Raw genomic sequence first — 12,993 nt, forward strand, 5'->3', positions numbered from 1 at the left:
AACCGCCGTGCCCGGCCATGTACACAACCACCGTGCCCGGCCATGTACACAACCACCGTGGCCGGCCATGTACACAACCACCGTGGCCGGCCATGTACACAACCACCGTGGCCGGCCATGTACACAACCGCCGTGGCCGGCCATGTACACAACCGCCGTGCCCGGCCATGTCCACACCCGCCGGGCCTGGCACGGTGGTTGTGGACATGGCCGGGCACGGCGGTTGTGTACATGGCCGGCCACGGCGGTTGTGTACATGGCCGGCCACGGTGGTTGTGTACATGGCCGGGCACGGCGGTTGTGTACATGTCCGGCCACGGCGGTTGTGTACATGGCCGGGCACGGTGGTTGTGTACATGGCCGGGCACGGCGGTTGTGTACATGGCCGGGCACGGCGGTTGTGTACATGGCCGGCCACGGTGGTTGTGTACATGGCCGGGCACGGCCGTCCCAGGCCCGGCCGCTCCGGCCGGTGTACGGTGGATGATGCAATGTGACTGTAAGGGGGGTCATGAACTGGCATGTCCATTGAGTACATCTACAGGGTGTATAGGCCTGCACCTCCCCCGCTGAGTACGTGCACCGCCATGGAGGCGCCAGTGATAGAACATTGTTGCAACTGAAGCATCCGTGCCTGAAGCTTGCACGTGCGGTTGCCGATGTGTGCCCGTGACGGTCCCTGCACATGCAGCCAATGGGAAGAGGGACGCTGGCCGCGTATGGCCTTTGGGAAGTAGCGAAAGTTGTGCACCGCCATGGCGGCGCCAATTATGTTATCTTGTCAGACGCTGCACCGTGATGTGTTGTGTGCAGTTGCGTCATGAGGGTTGTGAGCGTGATAGGGAAAGGTCATATGTTATACAATATAGCATGTGTGTCCATACTATGCCCATCGGTCGGCACACAATGGGCAACAGATGTGCATTTGTACGTGTTGACGTCGGGTGTGACCCTACAGACGTTCTTACATCTTCACAACTACACAGTACATCACGGCTGTATGGCCAAATTATGCATCTGTTGTCAGTGTCTTGTTCTGGCGAGGTGACTACAGTGGTGGTGGTACACATGCATTCCGTGTATGTGTTTTGGACGTTGTGTCACCATGCATGTAATTACCGTATGCACAACATTATTGGTGTTGGCATTTGTGCTTGATGACATGGCGTGTGTATAATTATCGTTTGTGTGCATGCAGTTGCATGTGTGTCTGTGATGTGGCTACTAAACATTAGGGTGAAGACTGAAGTTTTGTCAGTAAGGTTCACATGTGATGGAGTTGTACACGTATGCGTCGTTTGTAAGTTGACCTAAGTTACATCTCTCTCCCACACAGGAGGGCTCCAAATGTGCATCGCCCATACACTGTGCTGGAGGATATGGTTGACGAGGAGGTGATTCAGAAATTCCGGCTGGATCGACGTCGGTTGCTGGAGCTTGTGGCTCAATTGTCTCCTCATCTGCAGCCACGTAGGACGTATCCTGGGTCGATTACACCCACTGCAAAGGTCATGGCGGTACTACATTTCTTTGCTACTGGCACATTTCAGTACACAGTTGGACATGCCGGGGGGATGTCACAGGCCATGTTCAGCACGGTTCTTCGGGATGTCTTAACAGCTATGATGCTGTACAAGAATGACTACACACATTTCCCACGGCCGGAAGAGTTGGCAGCAGTCAAAGCTGACTTCTATGCACTGGGCCACATACCTCACGTTGTGGGTTCAATTGATGGCACACACATCGCTATCATTCCACCACGGGCACGGGAGCAAGTTTTCAGGAATCGCAAACACTTCCATTCGCTGAACGTGCAAGTGGTGTGCCTGGCAAACAACATCATCTCCCATGTGTGTGCAAGATTTCCTGGCTCTGCACATGACGCCCACATCATGCGGAGCAGCATTGTCCCACGACTCATGGCAAATCTGCGACCCGGTCAAGCGTGGCTTGTTGGTGAGTGTGCAGTGGGGACTCTTGTGATCTCTGTGTTGCATGGGGTACCCACCATATCTTGTTGTGATGTTTGTGTCTGTCATCCCCCTACATAGGCGACTCGGCGTACCCAAACCGGCCCTGGCTCCTCAGTCCCCTACGTAATCCTACAACAGCGGGTGAAATGTGGTACAATGATGCACATGGAAGGACACGGAGAGTCATCGAACATACCTTTGGACTGCTAAAGTCTAGGTTTCGGTGCCTCGATAAGACCGGAGGGGCCCTGCCTTACTCACCAGGAAAAGTATGCAGGATCGTGATTGCCTGCTGCATGCTCCACAACCTGGCAGTACGCAATGACATTGAACTGCTGTTGGACCCTGAAGACGAAGAAGTTCCTCGGCCTCCCATCCCACCCATGTCGACTGATGAGGATAGTGGTGAGGAGGAAGGTGTGGACCAGAGGCGCCAGCTCATAGATCGCTACTTCCCTTGAATGTGAGTAACTACCTCTAGTGGCGGTTGACAATGCCTCATGTATGTTTGCTGGTGTTGTGTGGATGTGGGGTTCATCAGCTGGGTGTTGTTTGTGATGGTTGCATATGTGTGTCTTCATGTCTTTGGACATACAAGTCTCCATGATGTGTGTGCTCTCATCCCATGCTTTTGTGATGGTTGTCGTTTGTGTAATGTTGCTGTGCATTGTGTTGTGATGTGTGTGAATCTGTTTCCTGACGTGTGTTTGCTGTCTCTGATTTTCCCTAGGTCACTCCCGCAGCACCATGATCATGTACGACTATGATCCCTGAACCTGTTTACGTCTGTTTCTGAAGGCAATCATGTGAATAAACATGGAGGCAAAACATCATTGTGTGTGTAAGTGCAATTTATTTACAGGTTGTGCTTTTGTGCTGGTGAATATTTACAAGTAGGTGGGGTGGAGGGAGTTGGAGTTGAAGGTAATGGCAGATGAAATGTCCGTGCTGACACCACATTGGGGGGTGTCAGGGTAGTCCAGCAGACTAGTGGGAATGATTGTCTGTGGGACAGGATACTTAGCAGGGTGAATGTCTGGCACAGGCAGTGACATTGTCATTGGCGTCCCCTCTTGGAGCATGTGGATGGCGCTCCAACACTGCTCTCAGCCACTTCCTGCCTCGGCTGGCCCCTCCGTCTCTGAGGTGGAACAGAGTCAGCTGGGGGGCAAGTTGTTGATGGGCCACATCCGTCGCCAGGGGTACAGGTGGTGGTGGCGGCGGTGGAGGCGGAGGTGACGGTGGCGGTGGAGGCGGAGGTGACGGTGGCGGTGGCGGTGGCGCTACGACAATTGGTGGAGGGGGGGAGGGTTGTTCCGGCCAACCCATTCCCTCCACATCGTTGCCTGCTGGCCCATGATGTGCACCATCTGGCCAAGGAAGCCAGAGATTTTGCGCAGGATGTTGGTGTTGTCCACTGAGTCCTGGTGTGCACGATCAGCGTTTACCTGGGACCGGTCGTATGACGCCTGACACCTGGCAAGGGCTTGTAGGGACTCTGCCACTGGATGGGGTAGCTGTCCTTCCTCTGCACGGCGGTGTGTGGCTCGCCTGATTGGCTGATGTCCCGTTGCCTGTGTTTGTGGCCCACTCACCCTGCTTGTGTGTGAGGCCGATGGACCAGCGTCGTGCGCTGGGTTATGCTGGGTGGCACAGGCAGGAGTCGTGGTACTGGTGTTACTGGTGTTACTGGTGTTACTGGTGGTACTGGTGGTACTGGTGGTACTGGTGGTACTGGTGGTGGTGGGGACTGTGCAGATCACAGAGACAGGTGTCGCTGGAGTCACACATGCGACGTTGGTCGGTCCCGGGAGTCCCTGTGAGCCAGATGGCCCTGGCTGCGTGCTTGGTCCCGCTCCATCCTCCGCACCGGAGCTGCCTGTGTCCTCGTCACCAGAGAGTCCTGTATGTGTGGGAGGCGAGGCTGGCGGCCGGGTACTGGTTTCCCCAGTCAGTTGACGATCACCTGAGGGACAAGATAGAGCTGGTCAGTAATGTGGACATTACATGGTCATATAGATTTGTAGACATTTCTGTTTCCTGTCGCACACACCCCACCCTCCACCACCACCACCCTCCCCGTGAACATGGGGGCCTGTTGGGAGTTGTAGTTTGGGCCTCTCACACACCCCACCCTCCACCACCACCACCCTCCCCGTGAACATGGGGGCCTGTTGGGAGTTGTAGTTTGGGCCTCTCACACACCCCACCCTCCACCACCACCACCCTCCCCGTGAACATGGGGGCCTGTTGGGAGTTGTAGTTTGGCCCTCTCACACACCCCACCCTCCACCACCACCACCCTCCCCGTGAACATGGGGGCCTGTTGGGAGTTGTAGTTTGGGCCTCTCACACACCCCACCCTCCACCACCACCACCCTCCCCGTGAACATGGGGGCCTGTTGGGAGTTGTAGTTTGGCCCTCTCACACACCCCACCCTCCACCACCACCACCCTCCCCGTGAACATGGGGGCCTGTTGGGAGTTGTAGTTTGGGCCTCTCACACACCCCACCCTGCACCACCACCACACTCCCCGTGATCATGGGGGCCTGTTGGGAGTTGTAGTTTGGGCCTCTCACACGCCCCACCCTCCACCACCACCACCCTCCCCGTGAACATGGGGGCCTGTTGGGAGTTGTAGTTTGGCCCTCTCACACACCCCACCCTCCACCACCACCACCCTCCCCGTGAACATGGGGGCCTGTTGGGAGTTGTAGTTTGGCCCTCTCACACACCCCACCCTCCACCACCACCACCCTCCCCGTGAACATGGGGGCCTGTTGGGAGTTGTAGTTTGGGCCTCTCACACACCCCACCCTCCACCACCACCACCCTCCCCGTGAACATGGGGGCCTGTTGGGAGTTGTAGTTTGGCCCTCTCACACACCCCACCCTCCACCACCACCACCCTCCCCGTGAACATGGGGGCCTGTTGGGAGTTGTAGTTTGGGCCTCTCACACACCCCACCCTCCACCACCACCACCCTCCCCGTGAACATGGGGGCCTGTTGGGAGCCATGTACATGTTTGTGAGTTGGTGTCCAACGTGCATGGGTTGGGGCGTAGGAGATGTTTCTTCTCAGTTGTGTGAGCCTGACCATGTCGTGCTGATCGTGGTGCTTGGTTTGTACTCACCAGCCTCTTCTCCTTCGTCAAGTCCATCTAGGCTCTCTGGGTGTAGTATCACCAGCACCTTCTCCTCCCAATCGGTGTAGGGTATGGGCTCCGGGGTTGTGCCACCGCCAGTATGATTGGCTCTAGCAAAGTTTTTAGCTCGGATGCCCTTCACCCTGGTCTTCAGGTCATGCCACCGCCTCTGAATGTCATGCTTCGTCCTCGGCACAGTCCCCGACGCATTCACCCGAGTGACGATCCTGTCCCACATGTGGTTCTTTTGCGCCACGGACGTCTGCTGGACTTGGGCCCCGAAGATGTGGGGCTCAACACGGATTATTTCATCTACCATTACCCTCAACTCTGTCTCCGTGAATTTAGGTTTTTTTTTGGGTGCCATGGTGTGTGGTGCTCAGTGTGTGAGTTGAGTGAGTTGGGGGGTGCAGGTGTGTGGTGTGTGATGTGTAGGATTTGTGTGGTGGGTGTTTGTGTGGTGGGTGTGGTAGGGTGGTGGTTGTGTGTCTTCTATGTGAGTTAGCAGTATCTCGAATAGGGCCTCTTGCTAGCAGCAATGCTGTGATGCAAAGGATTGTGGTAGTGTGTGGGTGTCATTTTATAGTCGTGTCTCAATGGTTGTTGGCAGTCAGGTGGTAGGTGGGCGTGTTGACTAGTGTGCATTATTGGATACTTGGGACGTGTCATGGTGGCTTGTGCTTGGTGTTGGTGTATGGGGGGGGGGCGTTGTCAATGTTCGTATGTTTGCTTTGGACTTGCGGTACACTTTCTAACATTTGTTTGCCGCTAGGGATGTTGTGCGTGTTGGCCTTCCGCAGTGATGCTGTGGTTATCATTGCATTCTTTCCGCCGCGGACGTGGATGGCTGTGCGTTCCGTGGTACGGGCGGATTTATCCTAATTGCGGCCACGGAGTATTCACAGGTATGGCGGTACATGTGTTATTTTCCGCGGTCATTTCCGTCCGCGGCAGTGGTTGTTCATTGGACTCCGTCTGCCACGGACGGAGTTGGATGTGTTCCGTCCACCGCGGACGGTGTTGGTTATGATCCGTCCGCTGCGGTCGGAGTTTCGTGACATGATTATCCTAATCCCAACCGCGGAATCTCCGCGGCGCAGCCGGGAGTAAAATTTCCCCCACCATGGCGGACAGTACCCATTTCCGTCCGCCATCCTAATCGACCCCTGTGTGTTTTAACTGTTGCAGCTTGTTGTATCCCAGTAGTGACACAGGAGGTCAGCGAACTGAACCATGGAGTCCACTTCTTTGTCCTGGGCACAAGATGGAGCAGGTCCAGATCTTAACGGCTGCTCTAAGGTCACAGACAGAAGATCCAGTCCTCTACTGATCTTCCAAAGGTCTAGTAAGTGTTCTGAAGAGTGTGCCTTGGGGAGTCACATTCATGACTTACACTAGCTAGTGTGTGTGGGTGACTCCTTGACACTCCCTAACCAATGCAGTACCAAATCCCAGGGACAAACCTACCCTCTTTTTCAGAATTTCCTGTTTGCCTTACTGCAAATAGTACCATAGTGCCACTCACTCGGAAGGCTCAAGATGGAGAAACCCTTTCTCCTTTGTACAGAGACTGTGTGCCCATCCAGAGGTGTGGCCAGGGAAATGGCTGGTCAGTTTTCCTATGTCTGCTCAAAACTAGGTTTGGGGGTAGCTTCCCTCCCACCCAGTTTGTTGCAAACCTGAATAGGAGGAAAAAGGCTGCTTATTTCAGGCGTCCCTTTACATTAACTAATGAAAGAGCAAATCTCCTCCCGATTTAAAGAAGTCTGGGTCCACGCCCAACTGGTCTTCCAGCTTGGGGAAGAAAGTCACCTCCACACACCCATGTCATTGTCTCAGCTCTGAAGTAGTTTTCATTCCTCTTTTGCACCGAATTCAGAAGTGGCTTGAGAGCTAATGCAACTTAGCCTCTAGTAGCTTCTGGTAGGGTAAAGTTAACATTCTAAGTTAGATTTACTATACAGAATAACAATTTGACTTCACTATCAGTTTCATTAAATATAAGAAGAAGGTATTTGAAGTCTGTGGCCGGCACAGCTCAAAAGTTATAGATTAAAGTATGTACTCTATTATTTGTCTTTTCCTATGTTCCAGGTACAACCAGACCACTTACAATGTTTTTAGGGACCACTCACAGGAGGAGCATGCCATTTCTCATGTCACACACTTACTCTTATATATTATCCATCCTACCTTTTGGACAGCAAGGTGTGCATAGGGGGGGACTTCTTTTATTTTTAAAATCAGGTTTTCTTACCTGCTGAAAGGGTGATTATCACAAATCTGTGTAGCTTAGTTAACGTTGCTGCTGTCAGGCTACACAGGGTAGGCCTGAAGCATGTTTTCACTGTTATAGTAGTGGATGGCACAGTAGATGCTGCAGTCCACAAGTGGCATTTAACTATCCATGTCAACAGCGAAGTTCTACAGCATATGCTATGGCCTTATAGTAAAGTTAATCGTGCCAATCAGGTTTAATCCACTTTTGACATGTTTAAGGGGGGAGCACAGACACACACTTTACTCTTATTTAGCAGGGGGAAAGTGAACAGAGTTTTAATGCCATTAAAACAGGCAGTGGGAAGCTGGACGTTTACAATACTTATACTGCAGTCCACCATTCAGATGTATGATGATCGAAACACCTCATTTTCATCAATCCAAATGCAATCCAAGTTAAACTGATCATTTTGGCTTGTGTGCGTTATTGTAGTTCGTCTCTTCTGATGATCTTGGTTGAAAAAAGAAGAGTAGGAATCCAAGGTTTTAAGGAATAAGCACGGTCACCTAAAGAAATATAAAACTATTTAATACAATAATGTAACATACATTTATAATATCAATGGAATGTGGAATAATAAATGTAGCTTTCCAGACAACCACTCATCTCCAAAGTCTCCTGCAGCTACTTGGTTATATAATGCACAGTGTTTATAAATTTAGGACGATGTGTGTGTCTAGAATCCACGCTACAATACCAGTTATGAGGCATGAGAGATTGCAAACTACCTGAAGATTTAGAGAGTGGTGATATTTTCTATTCAACTACATCAGATTCTGATGGGGAAATTGAGGATATGTGTACTATCCACACCTCTACTTACATGTGAAATATTTTCAAAATAATATACAAACACTTTTATCACTTGCAATTGTGCTAGGGTATGGGAAAAACAAATATGGACATTTAATTTGTTAAACATAGCATCTAGAAAGTTACTGAATATTCCAAGAAGAGAATTATGTGATATACTCCTAGCAATTGCTTTTATGCACAGATAACTATCAGATCCAAGGTGGTGAAAGCTACATATATTTGTATATGTGGTTGGATAGCCACACTACACTGGGTTGAATTTCTTAAAACCTGCTCAAATTCAGAAATTAAATCACCTTGTTACTAAATCTGTCCATATTATACACATTCTCATCTGTTTGTTCAAACAACGTAATTCTGTTCCTAAAAATGCTCTCTCTTCTCTTCCTCCACCAATGTTGGTCTGCTAGAATGCACGTCCTCCTCACCATAACATACAGTGCTGATATTGTGAAAGATTGAAATGCACTTTGGTCCACTTTCATACCTTTTCACTGACTAACACCTGGTTCAAGTTGGCATTAGATTCAGTGTGCAATTTGCTGTTTTTTAACCATTCACAAACAGTGAATGCACAGTTCAGTACTTGAGATTGGCAATTTAAAAATGCAAAAAGGAATGGCAAGACAAGAAATCAGGAAACATTCTGTTCACTATGCAATTTTAGCGATAATAGTTAGACTTGTCAGCCTTAGGGTGGTCTTTCACCCAACCCTTTTGAATTCACTCCTCCAATTTTTGCTGAATTTGTTTTTATTTGCCTTAGGATTGTGGCATTCTCCACTGCTTACCATTGCCAAACTGTGTGTGCTCTGTGCTTTAAACGTGGTAGAATTGGCTTGTAGCCAATCGGCATATATAATTTAATTTTACATCCCTAGTAAAATGGTAATACATGTCTCCAGGATAGGTAAATTAAATGGTACTAGTGGTCCTGCCAATATAAAATGATGGGATTTGCCCTAATTATCCTCCAACACACTCCAACATCTGGGCAAAAGAGCATAAGTATTCACAGACAGTGTTGTGGAGGAATCAATATAGTGCAACTATTAATAGGACACATACAAATTCAATCCTATTCTTTGGTAGATTGTCCCTTTCTATTTACACTTACTAACATTAAAGCACGTCACCTCTGATTCCAATGTGAACAATAAGTAAATTCTTTTAATTGTGCTCTTATTTTTATCAACCCATTAAATACATAAAATGCATCAATAAAACAACTTATAACCATAAACAGAAACAACGGGCAATTACAAATGCTGTGGTCTGACATCCCTTGTGGGGTGTCCATCTCGAGACCAAGACGGGGTCCTTTGTTCTCTCACAACAGGTAATGTTAATGTTAATGTTAATGTTAATGTTACTGGGCACTTGTAAAGCGCACAGCAACTCCCTGGTGTGTCTCGGTGCTGAGAAAGAGAACCAGTGACAGAGCATTACAGGCACCCCCATGACAGCTGTTTTACTGCGAGAAAAGCCCGCTTTTTAAACCTCACCTAAAACTGAGGAGATCCTGAGCCTGACTGATGAGAAACTTGACCTCCCCGCATAGAGAATCTTGCTGGGAAGTTTATTTTTCATGCTGGCGATCATTAATTGATGTTGCCGATCGTGAATGAGGAAAAAGTCTTGCCGGTATGTTGATTTTGCTAACTTGCGGTCACCAACTTGACGTTGAGGACTGCAAGCAAGCAAAAAATGCACACTACGCTACGCGTTTTTGCACCGTGCTATGTGCAATTCGCGTAGTGCATGGTAGCACAAACTAGGCACGCTCCTCGAGCATAGCGTAGTACTACGCCCAGGGTTAATTCTTCTCCACAGGTATGAGGCCCCTATATTTTGGAAGGCCTTATAAGCCAGTACCAGGGCTTTGAAATTTGCCCTCTTTCACACCGGAAGCCAGTGCAAGGACTTCAGGTGAGGGGTCATGTGTGTCCTGGGGCCCACCATGAGTATGGCTCTTGCTGCAGCATTTTGCAGCACCTGTAATCGGCCAAGAACATAATCTGTGAGGCCTAAATATAGAACATTAACATAATCAATGCTTGGACTACTATTTTCCTACATGGAACTTCGAGGAGAGGAAGGAAGTTCCTCAACATTATCAGTAGGACAAAGCTTGTGCCGGCCACTGCTTGGACCTGGGACTTCACGGACATGTCTGCGTCCATTTTCAACCAGAGGTTTTTAATGGTGGTAGCTGGATTTGCAAGGGGAGACATATTCTGTGGCCACCTTTTGCGCCATTCCTCACCTGGATTGTGTCCCAAAAGAATAATTTCTGACTTTTCAAAATTGCATTACAGTTAGTTCTGTTTAAACCAGGCGAACACCTCTGACAGGCAGATGTTTATCCCTCTCCCATTCAGGGCCATATCCTTCCCGCAGGTAAACAGTAGCTGCGTATCATCGGCGTAAGATATTACTTTAGATCTGTGTCGCTCTGCCAGAAGCGCCAGGTGGGCCATAAACACATTAAACAAAGTGGGGCTTAAGATAGATCCCTGTGGAACACCTACATTCAGCGGGGAGATAGGGGCCAAAAAGGTGGTAACCAGACTGTTTGCTGGCGGTTTTCCAGGTATGATGTGAACCACCGAAGGACCATGCCACCTATGCCACAGGCCTGGAGTCTGTGCAAAAGAAGAGCATGGGGCACGTTATCGAAAGCTGCAGAGAGGTCGAACAATATCAATAGGGCCTTGCCTTCACTGTCAAGTGTAGTTTTAATAGATTCCGAGACTTCCAGTAGGGCTGTTTCCGTACTGAAAATGGGGCTGGATCTACCCTAGGGGGATTCTTGGTGATACACCTATCTACATGCTATGTACATTTAGGTACATCTAGTTAGAGTTTGCATTGTAGGAGTATGCAGTATTGCTGTCATCTGTTTATATGCCTGCATATATTAATTGTTTTAGCACATTGGTAGAATTCTACTATCTATTCACTCTGTTGGTGCTCATAACTGTATATATCTGTTTCTGTCTTATGGCTATTACAGCACACGTATTTTACACTAGAATGACGCACATTCAATAAATGTTTATTGAAAATGTCCCCATTGTTTAGTCTGTGAATTTCTCTGAGACAAAGTGAACATAAATGACTAATCGAAAAGTACAGTACTGTTTCCATGATCCCTGAGGGGACAGGGTTGTCATGTTCGATAGTCGCCAGAAACTATTTTCTCCTTGGTAAGAGGATTTCATAGTGGCAATGTGAGCTAGCTCGTATACAGGTGAACGTATCCGGTGGGGGTGTCTGGAATCAGTTTGGACACCAGTCCCACAGTTCATCTTGTTTAGAGTTGCAGATCCTATATAGATTTATGGGAACTACACAACATGGTGCCACCAATGTTTGTTTGGGTCTTATTTAATGGTCAAATCTAAGTAGTTCAGTTGTGCTTTTCTCAGAGACCCCTACTTACAACTATCCAGAGATGTCTGCAGTCTGAAGGGAAAAATCCACCACAGCTGAGTAGGCATATCCTATGTATTAGCTGTAGGTTTATTCAAGCTTGAAGTATAATAGTTCCCTATTGTAAATAAAACTTTATCTCAACTCTTTCAACAATGTTCGTTGAAGAGAGCGCTGCTGCAGTAGTAAATGCAAATGTAGCAGGGGATGGGGAGTCAGAAGATCCTATAAAGAGTTCAGAAAATGTAAGAAGTGCACTAACTTTAAAACAAGCAGAGTTTGGAGTCTCAGCATTAGGTGGGACCATAACATTAGTTATTGAGGCATACGAGTCATTCAGGACAGAGGTATTCTATTCATGGGTCATATTCCCACCTTCAGGCGCACGCACAAATACATTTCATTCTTACACCCCAGATGAAACACTGAGAGAATACTGTCCATATAAGGACATTGAAGTTCCACTCAGTTGGCTGGTAACCATAAACTGTTTTAAAGGCGCCCTCCCACACACACCACAGAAAAAGTAAGACTCGGTCCGCTCAGCAGAGATGGAGTGACGTGGCCGGTCCTAGCAGCTTACATGCAGCATCCAGACATTGACACACTGCCAATAGCAGACTTACGTCCACTTCACAAAGAACTAAGAAAACTTTACAGAAACTTGACACAGTTCATTTTGAGAGCATTCACACAGCAGCTCATCTGAAAGGGATTGCAAGCAAAATCACCCCACAAACGCTAAATGCAGTTATGGGAAGAATGCCTTCTAAACATGAGTAAATGCCATTCTGGATAGCACAGAAAATAGCACAGTTAGAGGCAGTATTTCCACACACAGGCCCAAAAGAAAAACACAGAATACTGACAATTTGATAGCTCCCCCGATAGAGAGTTGTACCACTTTGGGGTGCAGTTGTTGATGCCATCTATACCAGAACTCATGGTATCCCCTCATTAGCAGTGATAGCAGAGGTATTGTGACAAATACAAAATGAGTATGGAACAGAACCTGCTCGAACTTGGGGATAAAATTATTAGGCAATTTTTCCCAGGTATCTACAGTTATGTTAGCAAACATAAAGGGGAGGCAGTAGCTAAGGCTATATGCCAACACCGGAGGGAATGCACTCCTGCCCAACAGGCGCAAGAACTACCTAAAATTATCAAAGATACAAACACCAAATTAGGTAGAAATAACTTTTGAGCTACGATTACAAAACCACAAGTAATGGGTATTCCTGACAAGGATACCAGCAAGCAAACACCTGATTCTTCTAGAAAGAAATGGGATAATACACAAAAGAAACATAGAAAGAATAGCTCACAATCTAGG

Source organism: Lissotriton helveticus, chromosome 3_1 (genome assembly GCF_964261635.1).
Source record: "Lissotriton helveticus chromosome 3_1, aLisHel1.1, whole genome shotgun sequence".
In the NCBI taxonomy this organism is placed as follows: domain Eukaryota; kingdom Metazoa; phylum Chordata; class Amphibia; order Caudata; family Salamandridae; genus Lissotriton; species Lissotriton helveticus.